The sequence below is a fragment of the Marmota flaviventris genome, chromosome 5 (assembly GCF_047511675.1).
Source record: "Marmota flaviventris isolate mMarFla1 chromosome 5, mMarFla1.hap1, whole genome shotgun sequence".
In the NCBI taxonomy this organism is placed as follows: domain Eukaryota; kingdom Metazoa; phylum Chordata; class Mammalia; order Rodentia; family Sciuridae; genus Marmota; species Marmota flaviventris.
Genome location: NC_092502.1, coordinates 163,413,928 through 163,428,952, shown reverse-complemented (window position 1 = coordinate 163,428,952; position 15,025 = coordinate 163,413,928).

Sequence of the window (15,025 nt, the reverse complement as noted above, 5' to 3'; positions counted from 1 at the left end):
GACAGCAGACCAAGGATCCCGTGAAGCCTTGTTCACGTGAGTGGAACCCAGAACAGCCGTGTCCCCGAGGAGACGCTGGAGGAGCCCATCCACACAGGGAGTGGCGGGGGACAGCTGGGCACCCTGGTGTGCGGGGAGTGTGCAGAACCAGCCACTGAGCTGCAGGACGGGAAGGTCCCCAGAATGAGCGTCACAAGCATGTGCCTCCGTCTGGGGAAGCGGCTGTCACTCGCCACCCCTTCTGGAGCCCAGGGACCGCGGGAGGGGCAGGGGTGGGTGGGCTCTCACTCCGCACTGCGTAAACCTTCTCGTCATGCGGATTTTATGCTGTGAAAGGGGCAAACAGTTCTCAGCAGGTGGCTGGCTGCCCTCCCGTGGGCCTGGTCCGGGGGGTGCCTCTCCTCAGCCCCTGAAGCCACGCTGCTGCTGACGTGTCTCCTGTCCCCACTGGTCTCGAGGCCTTACTTCCTGGCACTGGGTTGACAGCCATTGCCCGGAGCGTGGCCAGGCTTTCCCTCTCCCCGTGTTTCCCCGTGGGGTCCACAGGCCCTCCAGCTGGGGTTCCAGAGGAAAGCCTTCCCAGGTCCCTGGGGAGGGCAGAGCTCTGGTCACCCTGGTGCACCCTCTCCACAGTGTCCTGAGCTCCCACACACCCTGGGGCTCTCCGGGCAGCCTGGACCTGGAGAACCCCGAGGGTGAGTGGGGGGGCTCGCTGCTGTTTCCCCGGGGGCCACCGCCTGCTGCTCCGAGGTCCCGTCTGATGAGCTCGAAGAGGCACAGGATGGGCTGAATTCTTGCAGCAGCCCAGTCACCTCACTGACGGTGGCCAAGTACCCACGCTTACTCAGACCCCTAGCCGTGCCAGGCCCCAGGGCGGTTCATGTTGGTCCCAGGGAGCAGCAGCATGTCACCTGTGGCCCAGGCAGCAGTTTGTACCTCCCAGGCTGAGCAGCCTGACCCGTGACCTCCCAGGGCTGGGGGCCACCCAAGTCCACTTCTCGGGTGTGGCGTCTCCAGACCTGTGCTCACGGCGTCCTCGTGTGGATCTGCGTTGGCAGGTGTGCAGGGAGCAGCTGTTTCCTAGGCCCTTGACTGTCTGAGGACAGATCAGCATCCTCCTGATGGCCACTGACTGCTCTGAAGAGCTGCCCGACTTCCCAGCTCCGTGCATACCTCTGAGTGTGAGGATCCTCTCTCTAGGCACAGAGGGCAGGGGTGGCAGCGTGGGGCAGCCTTCTGCAGCTGTTGGGCATTTCCCAGGGTCAGCTGCTCTTTGAGAGCCTGGGCAGGGGCCTTTGCCCTGAGAGCTCCCACTGAAGTGTGTCAGGTGCAGACTGTGGCTGTGGACGGGGCAGAATCCTGGAGTCCAGCTCTGATGGCAAGGACGGGAGCACCTGCCCACAGGACTGCTGAGAAGGGAGAGGAAAGTCGTCCCTTGTCAGTTGCAGGCTGGTGACCCGGGAAGCAGGGCTCATGTCCCTAGCCAGGGTTAGGGTCAGGGTTTGGGTTAGGGTCCGTGTGCAGCTGCCCGTCTAGGTGAAGGAGAGAGCTGGGAAGTGGGTCAGCCGGAAAGCCCGGTGTCCATAGAGGGCAGTCTAGGTCCACTGGACGGACACTGTGACCTGGATTGCACTTGTTCTCACTTGGGAGAAAAACCTGCTATAAATTTGCCATCAGCACAAAATCAGCATGTGTCTTTGTTGAGAAGGCCACACAGCAGGTGACACGCGCGGAGGGCTGCGTGCTCCTGGGGGCAGGGGCACGATGTGGCTGCAGAAGGAGCGTGTGCTGTGGAGGGGAAACAGCCCGCGGGAGGGCGGGCCTTGCTGGGTGGCCCTCACGGAGGGGCCGGTGGGGCTCGGCTGCGGCACGGCCCGTGTTTCCTGAGGGGAAGAGGCTGTGAGGCCCAGCCTCCCTGGGGCCTGGGAGGAGTCGGCTCTCTTGACTCCAGGTCCTTGAGGGGTCTCCAGACGAGGACTGTGTTGGGACCAGCTGCTGCCAGGAGTGTCACCCTATAGAAAGTGGGGGTCCTGGGAACGGACACTCTGCAGTGTCCGTGGGTGTCGTCCTCTGATTTGAAATCTGACGGGGGACCACCTGCACTTCCTGCGTTGGGGCAGGTGGTTGTGGGAAGAGAAAGGCAAAGGCCATGTTCTCATCTCGAAGGCTGTCCCTCTCCCTTGTCTTCATAGTTACAAAGTGGCTGCTGGAGTTCCAGGGGTGGGCCACAGCTCCCTTTTATCAGAGGCCTCGTGGTGGGGAATCTCATGTGGCAGCATGGTGAGAGTGGGTGCCCACTGTTGAGCCAAATGCCAGTCAGATGTTGTTGTGCCACATTTTTAGGTAAGATTCACATTGAAATCAGCAGATTTTGACCTGGGGCTCCACAGCAGGAGGCCACGGCATGGTGCACCGCCGTGTCTGCAGCAGGTGGCCAACACCAAGACAGGCTGGGGCTGGGGAGCCCAGGAAGAGCCGCTGCCCCCAGGGAGTGCCTGGGTACCCGGGGGCCAGAGAGGCAGGGGCAGCCCACGGCAGCGCTGAGAGGCAGGCATGGTCCAGGAGCCGGGAGACCCCGGCGCAGCACTGGCCAGCTGTAAGGGGGCAGGTGGAGGCTGCTGGGAGGGAGAAGCAAGAGCCCTCAGACCCCACCCGCCGCCAGGAGCCTCAAGGAGAAACTGAAGGGAAGGAAGAGGAAGGTGCCCTGGCGTGGTGCCAGACTCAGTGGGAAGCGGGAGAGGAGCCCAGGTGAGGGTGGGGGGCCGGGGCGGGGCTCCTGGTGCGCTCGCCTGGCCGCAGAGGCCCTGGGGTAAATGATAGGAATCGAGGCTTAAGAAGGCCTCCCTCCTTCATGGGTGTGCGGGACCAAGCCAGCACCTAGATCTAGCACCCAAGAGATCCAAGGCCCCCGTTCCGCAGGTCGACGGACGCCTGTGACGTGGCCCCGACCATGTGCTGGAACCCCACAAAAGGCACAGAACCGAGGGCCGTCAGGGCTGCCCCCGGGGTGGCTTTAATGTCCTTGCCAGAGTGACCTCTGCCCCTCCTGAGGGAAGGAGGAGAAGAGAAACAGCGAGAGGGCAGGAGACTGAAGGGAGTGACCTCACACAGCACAGAAGACGCACAAGCCCCAGGCACTGGCTCCCCGCAGCTGAGCGGGGTCCATGCCGGCTGGGACACACCCACAGGCAGGCCACGGGGCAGGGGCACGGGGCATCCCCAGCCCCGGGGCATGGACGGCCTGCGCTCCACCCAGCCAGAATAATGCACACACCCCGCGAAGGATGGCTCCAAGTGACCCCAAGAAAAGAGAAAATGTGACCAGTCCCTTGTTAGGCTGAGTCCAAGGAGAGACCAAAGCCCAGGTGAGAGAGCTCAGCTGTCCACGGTGGGACGGCTGGGTCACGAGAGGGTAGGCTAACCCGGGATTGATCCACTGACGGGTTAGCTGGGGGGCAACTGGCGGCGGGCTGGACATGGCTGGAGGAGGGAGGTCACTGGGGCCAGGCCCTGGGGTTGGTCATCTTGAGGGAGATGTGGAAGGGTGAGGCAGCAGGGCAGGAGGGGGTGTGAGGAGGTGGGGACAGGGCCAGACCAAAGGAGCACGGAGAGGGTCTTCTGATGAGGTCAACTTCCTGCTGGACGAACGTGCTGGTGGACACAGTGGGGACCCACTCAGACAGACACCTCCGTACTCGTGCTCCCAAGTGTGAGTCCGACAGAAAAACTAAAACAGACGTGTGGACAGAGTGGCCACCGGTCAGTAACAGAGAGGACTGCGTGGACAGGGGAGGAGACAGGGAAAGGAGGAGATTTCAGAGCCCATAAAAAGAACAGGCCAAACTGCCCCGCTGGACTCCCAGCCTGGGGCCCTTCTCCGGGAGGAGTCTGTCTCTGTCGCTGTGCAATAAACCTGTGGTGGCTTGCTGTCTCTGTCCTGCTCTTCCATTCTCTGCTGAACGTAGACACGAGCCCAGCACCCTGGGCGGTGACCCTTGTCTGTGCTGAGCAGAGCTCTCTGCCTCCTGGTGCCACCTCCCGGGCTGCTCCCTGCGCTGTCCTGTTCTGCCTCGCCCAGGCTCGGGCCATGGACTGGGGCCTCTGAAACTGAGCCAAAATAAACTCTACTTTTTTGTCACAGTGACCAAAAAGCTGACTAAGAACACCCCTATTTATTAAAGATGTTGAATTCAAAACTACAAAACTCCTCAGAAAACCTCAGGCCTGGTAACCCCGGGAGGCAGCTCACAGGATGCTCAGGAAGCAGAGAGGACAGATGCCCTCCGTCGCTGCGACTGGCCGGTGCCCCCTCTGTCCATAGCTTTCCTATTGGGAGCACGAGTACGGAGGTGTCTGTCTGAGTGGGTCCCGGCTTGTGTCCACCAGCACGTTCGTCCAGCAGGAAGCTGACCTCATCAGAAGACCCTCTTCCCGCGGGAATCCCACCAGTGTGCAGGGAAGAAACAGCTCCATCCTGGGAACTGCAGCAACAGAGGAGGCGCCATGGGTTCCTGAAAGTATCTAGTGAGACTGCCCCAAGCAGGACTCAGGGGACGTCACCTGAGACAGGAACGTGGAGCCAGCTTCCTTCCTGAGCCGGCGGGGGCTCCGCAGCTCACGGCTGCAGGGCAGGAGAGGTGCTCCCACGGCCCCGAGAGCAGGGGGAGCACCAGAGCTGGGAGACAGGAGCACGGCCGACAGCAACGCCTGCAGATGAGGAGAGGCAGTGCGTCCCAGTCGGGTGCAGAGCCCGAGCCACCGTACCAGTGTCACACAGACGGCAGCGGGCACAGATCAAGGAGGACGGCACGGATGCCAGGTGGAGGTGCACCTGCGCAGTGCCCACCGTCGGCTGGTCTGCACGGAGCAGCTCCCTCTCATGACGCTCTCGGGGGGCAAGGTCGAGCCCGGCTGCAGACACCCTGTGGTGCTCAGGAGTGGCCGAAGGGTCGAGGGACCTGGCCCTGCCCTGCCTGGCGCCACCCCTCAGCTTCCAAGAGAAACAGTGACCAAAAGATCTGACGAGGACGACTTTAGGGGAGGGAAGTTCATGGGGGCTCCTGTTCACAGGTCTCCGGGCGCGGGCAGCCAGGTCCAGTCCTCGGGGCTCCAGTGAGGCTGACCACCGTGCGGAGGAGTGTGGTGGGGAGGCAGCTCACAGGATGATCAGGAAGCAGACAGACTAAGCTCAGCTCCCCAAGCCCCTCCACTGAGGGCACGCCCCGCACCCCTCCTCCTCCAGCCACCCCCACGCGCCCTCAGCTCCCACTCAGTCGCTCCCGTCAGGGGATCGATTCGCTCGGGGGGTTAAGGCTCTCACAGCCCAGCCACTTCTCCCTGACCTTCCCCCACTGCCCCACGGTGAGCTTTGGGGACCCTCACATCCAACCACAGCATCCAAGGAGTCGGAGTGGGGCCTGTCACCTGGAGCTTCAGTGTGGGCAGAGGGGTGGGCCGTCCCTCCTCTGCGCACCGAAGAACGCCACTCAGTGGGCTGGCTGATGGCACCCCTGATGGCCGGGCCACGGGGCCTCACGTCAGCAGAAGTCAGGGCTGGCCAGCCTCGCTCCTGCCCCGAGCGGAGCCAGGCCAACTTCCACCGCCCACACCAGGCCCCGGGGGCACCGCCGGGTCTTTCCACGCACGTCCTCAGTTGTCCAGGGCTCAGGCCAGCACACAGCTGGGATCCTTGTCTCTGGGGCACCAGGAATCACGCTGCCTTCCCGGAGCTGGTGCCCCCCGGGGCCTGGTTCTCCTCCAGCCTGCCCCCAGGCTCACAGGCCCAGCCCTCTTCCTGGCAAACAGAGAGGGGGTGCCACGCCTGGCCTGTCACCCTGCACTCCTTTTCCCTCTGAGTGGCCGCTTCATGCACCAGGGCAGGACGGGAGCATCCGAGGAGGCTCTGAGCACAGGGAGTACTGAGGGCAGAGGCCACGGAGCCTACTGTGGATGGTGACTGGGGGTGTCCGTAGCCCTGCGGGAAAGGGAGCGCCCCAAGGGACTTCCTGTCCCTCAGTCAGCGCACCTGCAGCTCACGCTGTCTGCTGTGGCCTGTGACCAGGACAGACCTGGGGCTGAAGTGTGGCCTCCGAGCTCACTACGCAGCCCTGGCCCCACGAGTCTGTACTGGAGACAGGGTCTTGGGGAAGGGATCGAGGTTAAATGAGGTCGTGGGGGGACCCCACAGAGCCGTCCCTACAGAAAGAGGAAGACTCGAGCGCTCTGGGCATGGAGGGCCCAGGAAGAGGCCTCAGGAGGAGCTTCCTGGTCCTGGTCTCCAGCCCCCAGGACCGGGGGGCTCTGCTGTGAACCCCCCGCCTGCGGTGCTCGGGGGCCTCGGCCCTGGCAGGCGAAGACACAGCGACGCAGGCTGGTGGCTGAGGGCGTGGGTGGTGGCAGCGGCAGGAGGCCCCCAGCAGGCTGGAGGCACAGGTGAGCGGGTGTTTGGGGCTACCTCGTGGAGTGAGTGGCGGGCAGTGGAGCGCTCTCCACTAGAGAGGGCCAGTCCCAAGCCCCACTCATGTGGGGACCTGGGCACTGCTCTGTGCCTGTCTGTCCTCAGATGACCAGCGTCCCCTCCCTGGGACGTTGCTAGGACAGTGCATGTGCACCTGGGCTGAGGACAGGGAGGCCGGCTGTGCTGTCCAGGAGCGGGGACGACGGCCTGCTGGGTGACCCACCAAGGCTGCAGTGGCCACAGGAGCCTGTGCTGTTTGTCCCAAAGAGCAGCGTCCCCAAGAGGCAGGTGTGTGTGAGTGTGCACGTGCGTGCTGTTATGGATGTGTGTACCTGAGTTACTTGCACCTGGGTGTCAAGTGTGCACATGTGTGTCCGTGTTGATGTGTGTTGTGTGTGTGTTAATGTGTGTGCATGTGTGTGTTTATGCTGATGTGTGTCGTGTGTGTGCTAATGTGCGTGGATTGATTGTGTCATGTGTGCATGTCTGTGCATATGTGCTGATGTGTGTGGGTTGATATGTGTGTGTGCATGAGTGTGTGTGTGTGCTGCTTGCGTGTGGGTTGATGTGTGTGCATGTGTACATGTGTGTGTGCTGATGTGTGTTGTATGTGTGCTGATGTATGTTGTGTGTGTGCTGATGTGTGCGTGTTGATGTGTATGTGTGTGTCACATGTGTATGTGTTGGTGTGTGTCATGAGTGTGTGGGCTGATGTGTGCATGTTGATGTGTGTGTGTGCTGGTGTGTGTTGTGTGTGCTGATGTGTGTGTGCTAATGTGTGTTGTGTGTGCTGATGTGTGTGTGTGCCGATATGTGTGTGCATGTGCTGATGTGTGTTGTGTGTGCTGATGTGTGTGTACATGTGTGTGTGTGCTGATGTGTGTTGTGTGTGCATGTATGTGTGTGTGTGTGCTGATGTGTGTGTGTGCTGATGTGTGTTGTGTGTGCTGATGTATGTGTGTATGTGTTGATGTGTGTGCTGATGTGTGTGTATGTGCTGATGTGTGTGTGCATGTGTGTGTGCATGTGTGTGTGTGTATGTGTGTGTGTGTGTGTTGCTGGCATCCTCCCAGGAGGAGAGAGGCGTTCCGACCCTGCCGCAGCCCCAGGCTGGGTCTGGGGGTGCCGCTCCGTCCTCCAGGCCCCCTCCGGGCCGCCCCGGGGTGTCTTCCCCAGACAGGGACAGGCCAGGCGGGCGGGTGTTTGCTTCTCTGGGCAGAGGCTGCTGCGCGGTTCTAATGAGCAGCTTTCCTAAGGAGACCCGCAGCGGCAGTGGCGCGGCATCAGGTTCTGTAAACGTGTAATCGCCGTGTCAAACACAGCGCGGTATTTTCCCTGTGAAATAGAGGCGTGGGAAGCCATCGAGAGTGGGCCGGGAAACGGTGTTCCTCTGACAGAAGTTAATTCTAAACTAAGCGTTCCCTGGAAGGAAGGCGGGGGACATTTTACATGTCTGTCATCATCCTCAGAGGGCTGGAAACAAACGTGTTTCTCGGCGCTTGACACCGGCATTACTCGGTGGCCTCGGGCTATGTGCTGTTTTCCAGTTGGTGGAGTTGGGGGGAGCAGCTGCATCAGAGGAACGCGCTGCACCAGTTAATCACAGCCCGGCAGGAACCAGGGCGCTGCCCGCAGAGGCAGGGCCTGGCCCCAGAGGGCTGCAGACAAAGTCAGGACCCAGCCTGGCCCGCGGCACCTGCCACTGGCCGGGCTCCCTCAGTGCTGCTCCCAGAGCGCCCAGAGACAGTGCCAGGGAAGGGGCCCCGGGAGGTGGAAGGGCACTGCCGGCTCCCCTTTCCCAGAAATCTCTGTGTCCTCAGATCTGCTTCTTCAGAGTAGATGACCAGGACACCCAGGTGGCAGTCCCTCTGCAAGTCTGATGGTAAATGCTCCCTGTTAGTGGCGCAGGGGCTCCCAGCATGTGGAGCCTTTTGCAGAGGTGGCCTTCTAGAGGCAGGTTCTCCTGGTGCTGGGGACGGCACCCAGGGCCTCGCACATGCTCAGCCAGTGCTTCTTCTGAGCCCCGCCCCCCAGGAAGGGCTGAGCATGGCCTCTCCCAGGGCTGGACTTGGCCGGTCCTCGGCTGCTCTCCTGAGGTTTCCACCCTGGGGTTCTTGATGCAGGTCCTTTCAGGAAGAGGCTGGGCACCTTCTCCCAGGTGGGAAACTGGGCTTTGGGGAGTGAGCTCTATGAGAGTCTAACTTCCCCAACCTTCTGCCCTGATCCTGAGGACTGTGTTCCCACTCCCTGGCACTGGGGACAAACATGAGAATCTGAGGTTCAAAGTCCTGCCACAAACCACCCCTCGGGACCAGGCTCGGGCCCCGCCCGGCCCGCCTGGCTCGCCCGCCTGCACTCCTGCCCAGGCCCAGCAGGAGGCCCACTGTGGCCTGGCCCTTGCCCCCTCCAGCCACCTCCTGCACCCTAGCCGGATCTGCTGGAGCCTGTGTCAGGCAGGTGCACGGGGCTACCTGGACCCACCAGACCCCCAGTGTGACCAGAGGGTCCCAGCCCTCCTGAAATGCCCAGCAGTGACCCTGGGGAGTTTCCCACAGGAACCTTCTAGGCCTCTGCCTCCATCCCTGCACCCCCCCTTCCCAGGTCACCAGGGTCCCACTGGGTGGCCTTGACTGCTCCGCGGGGATGAGGGCTCTCCCCTCTGTCTCTGTCCCCCTCCGTCTCTCTTTACTTTCTCTCCCATGAGCCCAGCTGCGCATGACCTCTGGGTCCTGCCTCAGGCCAAGGCCAGCTCCCACTGACTTGGGAACCACTGGGGGTGTACTTGTTCTCAGTCCCAAGAGGATCACACTGAACCCCAACCAACGAGGAATGCCATGGGCACATGCCAGCAGCTCCTCGGGCTCAAGGGCAGCCCTGGCCCTCACTTCCCTCCAACAGCGTGACGCAGTACCGGGGGGAGGCAGACGGGGTGGGATGCGGGTTCCCGCCATCACCGGGCACCCCAGCCCTTCCTGGGACCCGCCGCTGCCCTCCTGCCCTCCAGGAGCTCTCCAGGGAGCCCAAGCGGGTGACGGACGCGTCCCGCTGGTGTTCTCACTCGCTCCCTGGTGCAGCAGGAGGGAGCCATGTGCCCTCGTCTGCCTCCCCCCTCAGTCTCAAGGCCCAGGACCTGTACCACGTGGCCCATCAGACGGGTGGCGGCCTCTCAGCGCGCTCAGGGGCCTCATCCCTGCCTTCACGCAGCTCTGGCCCCGCACGCCCAGTCCTCGAGCTACAAGTCAGGAAACGGGATCCAGCCCCACCGCCCTCCCGAGCCCCCAGCACGTGTCCCAGGTGGAGGCTGAGCACCGGAACGTCCTTGCCCAGCGGCGGGCAGCTGCCTCACCCAATCGGCCCCTTACCCTCAGCACTAGGAGGCTCGCCTCCGGGTTCTGCTGCCACCGACACTGGGGGTGGGGGGGCTCGGCCCATGCCCTCCGCGCTCCACGGGCACTGGTCACTGCTGCAGAGTGGCCAGGCTCAGAGGTGGTCAGGGCCTCTGCCAGGGTTCCCCACCCCCAGCACGCCGCGTCTGCCAGGGCACATGCCTGTACACACACCTCAGCGCACACACAGGGTGCCCGTGTGAGCACCCACAAGTGGTGCAGTGCACACCTGCACACACCCTCATGAGCAGGCACCAACATGCACGCACACAGGTGTGCCCAGCACGTGCACATGGCCCACAATGTCACACAAGAACACACACAAACCATGTTTGCACATGTATGCACACCTATGTGCATGCACTCCCCACATCTGTGCACACCACACTACCGAGTACATCTGCGTGTGTCCACACATGGTCTGTCCTCCTGACAAGCCCCAGTGGATCCCTGCCAGCTCCCTTGTCGGGGAATCTCTGGGGAAGTCATGAGCAGTTACCCTGACGGGAGCTCTGACCCAGCGGGCAGGAAGGGCCCCTGCTCTTTGAAAAGGCCAAGTGGACGCCCAGTCCTGCCAGGGAGCACATGCATTTCAGGGGTTTCTGAAACAAAGACTCATCCCCTGGGCTGCTGGCCACATGACCAGAGTGGCTGCCTGTCACCCCGCTGGGTGTGGGAAAGGGCCAGTAGGTGAGGCTGGATTACTTATCAATAAGGGGAATTTCCAAGCCTTTTGAAGTGGCCTCTGGGTCTGGAGGCTGTGCGCTTGGTGCCTGTTCACAGTCGACGCGTCACCTATAAATAACAGTGGTGACAGGTCCCCTGTCAGCACCCGCTGATGGACGGCTCCTTCTGCTGCCATTACAGCCTTGTGACTGTGGGAAAATTAATTTAAGTGGTAGTTAATTTCTAATGAATTCCACTCAAGCGGCTAATACGGTCCTCGGTGTTATGGTAACCTTCATGGATCATCGCATTATGTAAATAAATTCCACTTTATGCTGGTTTATTAGAAAAGAGAGTGGAGACCGGGAAGTCTGGCTAACTCTACTCACGCTCACGACCCACCCACCGTGGGCCACTCTGGTGAAGGGGGAGATCCAAGCCCCTCAGGAGTGACCAGGGAGCCTGACCTCTCCAAACTGGGCTCCAAGCCCATTCGGTATCATCCAAATCTGTGCAGTTCTCGTGTGTTCCTTCACACGCAGGGCACGCAGGAGAGCCTCACTCTGAACCTCGAGCTGACAGGGTCCAGGCAGGGCTGGTCCTGGAGCCGGCTGGGAGGAGAGGGCAGGCCAGCTCGGGGCTCAGGTCCAGGCTATGGGGAGGGCAAGTGCCACCCGGCCATGCCCCTGGGCTTCCCTGTGGAGTGCATGGGAACTGTGTGAGGCGCCTTGGAGAAGGCGCAGGGCTTCCTCTCCTTGAAGACCCACGCACTCCCCATCCAGGTCTGCGTGTGCTGAGGCTGCCCGGCTCACCACGGAGTCCAGGTGAGGGTGGACGGTCAGCCCCCTGTGGGCACCGAGGCTGTGACATAAACCTGGGTGGGGAGTGCTGGCGCCCGCAAGCCCTCCATGCTCCGCCCCTCCTGGCCACCTGTGTTGGAAGCCCCATCCTCCGCCGCCCTCGGGCCCCCCTGGCCACCCCATGAAGCCACCCAGGGCCACCCCTTCACTCAGCCTGCTGCCGCATGGCTGTTCCGGACCCTGCAGCCCTTTCCCGTCCTGGCCCCCTCCCTGGACACTTCTCTTTCCTGCTGCCAGGGCAGAAAAAACAGGGCAACTGGACAGGGTGAGGCCACCCCAGGCAGAGGATGCCATCATCACTGAGCCAAGGCAGCGGGCAGGTGACCGCACATACAGGGGCACGTGCAGGGAGTGGGGCCAGGGGGTGGGAGAGCTGCACCCTCAGGACGAGGCAGTACGGTGGCAGCCTCCCTTGGACCTGCGGGCCACCAAAGGTCCCACAGCCCCTCTGGCAGCAGTTGGGTGACCTGGGGGCTCAGAGGCAGCCGGACACTGCCACAGACTCGGACTCTGATTTCTGACACCTGAAATAGAATTTATTTATAGAAAAATAAAATTATGTTGCAAATAGAAGAAAACCAAACAAGCAGAAAAAAAAACTCCTCAAGTTCATGACAATAGACCAACCAAAACCAGTCACAGTCCCCTGCAGAGAGGGCGGGCGCTGCCTGAGGGCTGGCCTCCCTGGTGGACACCCAGCACTGGTTCCTGCCGGCCTGCGCCTGGCCAGGCAGGGCCATCTCCAGATGGATCACCCGGGGCTGGCTGACTGGGCAGGGAGGTGGCATTCAGCCTGGGCTGGTCCTGCAGAGGCCACAGCGGCATCAGAGGGGCGGACGTGCAGGTCAGCACAGTGCCCAGGGACCTGGCCAAGGTGGGGAGGCCAGAGTGAGGGGCCGTGTGGACTGAGGGCTTAGAGATGGAGCAGGGGCCAGAACACGTGACCAGGTGTGTGCCTCTGGCCCAGCACGGAGGAGAGCCACGGACACAGGCTCCTTCCTGTCCCCTCTCCCTCCAGGGCTGTTTCTCTGATGCTGCAGGCACAGAGGGTGTGTTCCTGGAAGACCCTCCCAGGCCCCATGGGGGTCTGTCCTGTTGGCACTGGTCCGCCCCCTACGCATCCCCCAGGACCCAGTGCGGCATCGAGGAGCCAGGGGCTTCCGGGAGGCTCTGAGGTGCAGCCTTGGCCTCACCAAAGCCTCGGCGCTGCCCGTGGAGGCCAGCTCAACCTGTCTCCCTCCTCTCTGTGGGCCAGGTGGGGCCTGTCAACTTGGGGGTTGGCTGCCCGCATCCTGGAGCTGTTTCATGAAGCAGGAGTCTGCCTGCACCCTCCCCCGCCCTGTGGGGGACCGGCTCTGCGGCACCTCTCCAGACGCCCTGGATTGTCCTGCACGCTCCCCTCGTCCCCAGCCTGGAGCTGGAGACCAGGACTCCAGTGTGACTTCTCCCTGGGCCCAGGCAACCTCCTCCCCTGGAGACTTCAGGAGGCTGCCTGCTGGCCTCCACTTCCCCGGGACGGTCCCCACATCCCTGGGTGCAGCCCCAGTGGGAAAAGGAGCCTCGGGGCTCCAGGGCTGCACCAGGCTGTGGCTGGGGCCTGAGGGTCCTGCCTCCTCCACGGGACGGCTCCACCCTCTCCACCTGCAGGAGCTCAGCACAGCAAGAGGCCTCGGGAGAACTGGGGGCAGGAAAAGCCACTGATGACACAGAGGAGGAGGAATCCAGAGGCCTCGTTAGCCACTGAGAGGCAGAGAGAGGAGAGGGGAGGCAGAAGGCGGCCTTGGCCTCGGGCCGCGTTCCTCATCCATAGGGACACCTTCAAACTGCGACGTGCTGCCGGCTTTGGGCCAGGACAGGGCCACGTTCTTGGGGAGTCAGGATGGCGCTGCCAGGGAAGCCACCAGAGAGCCTGCGGACTCCGGACTCCAGCAACGAGCCAGACGCCCAAGCCGAGGGCAGACCTGCCTCGCAACGACCGACCCGGAGCTCAGATCAGACTCGGAGGCACCAGGAGCGGAAGCCAGGGACACTCCCAGTGCCAGGGCCGCTGGGCTCACCGTGACGCACAGAGCTTCACAGCCGAGTTTGTCCAGAAGCTCCCGGAGAGGCTACGGTGTCCTGACACTGCAGGGGGCGACTGCTAGCCGAGCCACAGAGCTGCCTCCCCCAGGGGGCTTTTCTCCTCCTTCCTTCACTGGAGGGTGAATCCAGAACTGCTTGAAAGGTTGAGAGGGACGAGGGGCAGCTGCTGTGTGTTTGTCCTCCAGCCCTTCCGTGTTTGAATGCTGACAATACTGAGTGTGATAGCTGGAGCTCCAGCCACCATCTTGTGCCATAAGGTCATCAAGAAGATGGGAACCAGGCACCCGGAAGGCTGACAAGAGAGGACAGAAAGAGAGCAGGAAACCCAAACCTCAGCACCTAGTGATGGCTGTCCTCCACGTAAGCTGACAATGTGCTGCACATCTGGGTTAGCTCTGGGTCAGCACATCTGGGGCTTCCAGCCCTCTTTGGCAGTGGGTGGATGTCACCTATGGCTGACTGCACGTCCTTGGTGATCAGGCAGGATTTGATGCAGGAATCTGCACACAAGCCACGTGCCTGGCCCAGCCCCTGACCCGAGGGAATTGGAGAGTGTTTATTTGGTGGGACGGATGGATAAAGAGTCACAGAGTCTGACTCACCTGCTCAGGACACGGGTCGACCTAGCTGTGAGTGATGTCCACAGTGGTGCCTGTCGCTCTGCACCTCTTGCTGTGCCTCCCTCCTTGATTCATACCCAAGCCACACCTGGGCTTCAGGTGTCGCCTCCCACATGGGTCGTGAGCACCCCAAGCCTGGTCCTGAGACGGGCGAGTTAATACAGGCAACCTCACTCCCATTTCCTAGTTGAGAAACAGGGGCCCAGGGAGGTAAAGCCACCTGCCTTGATGTGGTGGGTGACTTTGTCTCCAAGGGCACCTGGCAGTGTCCGGGGACGTTTGGTGAGCACACGGAGGGAGGGTGCCGTGGATGTCCTGTGGGGAGCCCAGGATGCTGAGCAACACCTGCTGTTCCATGTGTTGGAAACACTCCCAGACTCTTACACTCTACTTGGAGGTGGGGCTCTGGGAGGTTATGAGGGTGGGGTCCCTGGTGGCTTTGGTGGCTTTATAAGACGAGGAGAGACCTGTGCTCCCAGGGCTGCTGTCTCCCCATGTGGTGCCAGCCACATTGACGCAGCAGGAGGCCTCGCCAGGTGCTGGTTCTGTGCACTTGGAACCACCAGGCCCAGGAACCATGAGCCACACACACTTCTGTTCCTTATCAGTTACCTGGCCTCAGTGACTTTGTTATAACAACAAGAAACAGGCCAAGACATACCCACAGTGCACAGGATGCCCCGGCAGAGAATGTCCAGCCCCAGATGCGCCTGGTGCTGGGCTGGCAAGTGGCAGGGAGCTACTTCACCGCTGCGCTGGGACTGAAGCCTGGATGTGAGTCGCTGGCCTCAACACAGCTCAGTCCAAACAAAGCCTGTCTAGTGGTGGCCTCGTGAGGCTGGGCTTCACTTGTAGGCAGCCTGGGTGGGCCAAGCATACCTGATGCAATGGGGAGAAAACCAAAAGGTTTTGACTCAGGCTCAATTATCAGAAATCCAGCTTTGGTCATGGGAG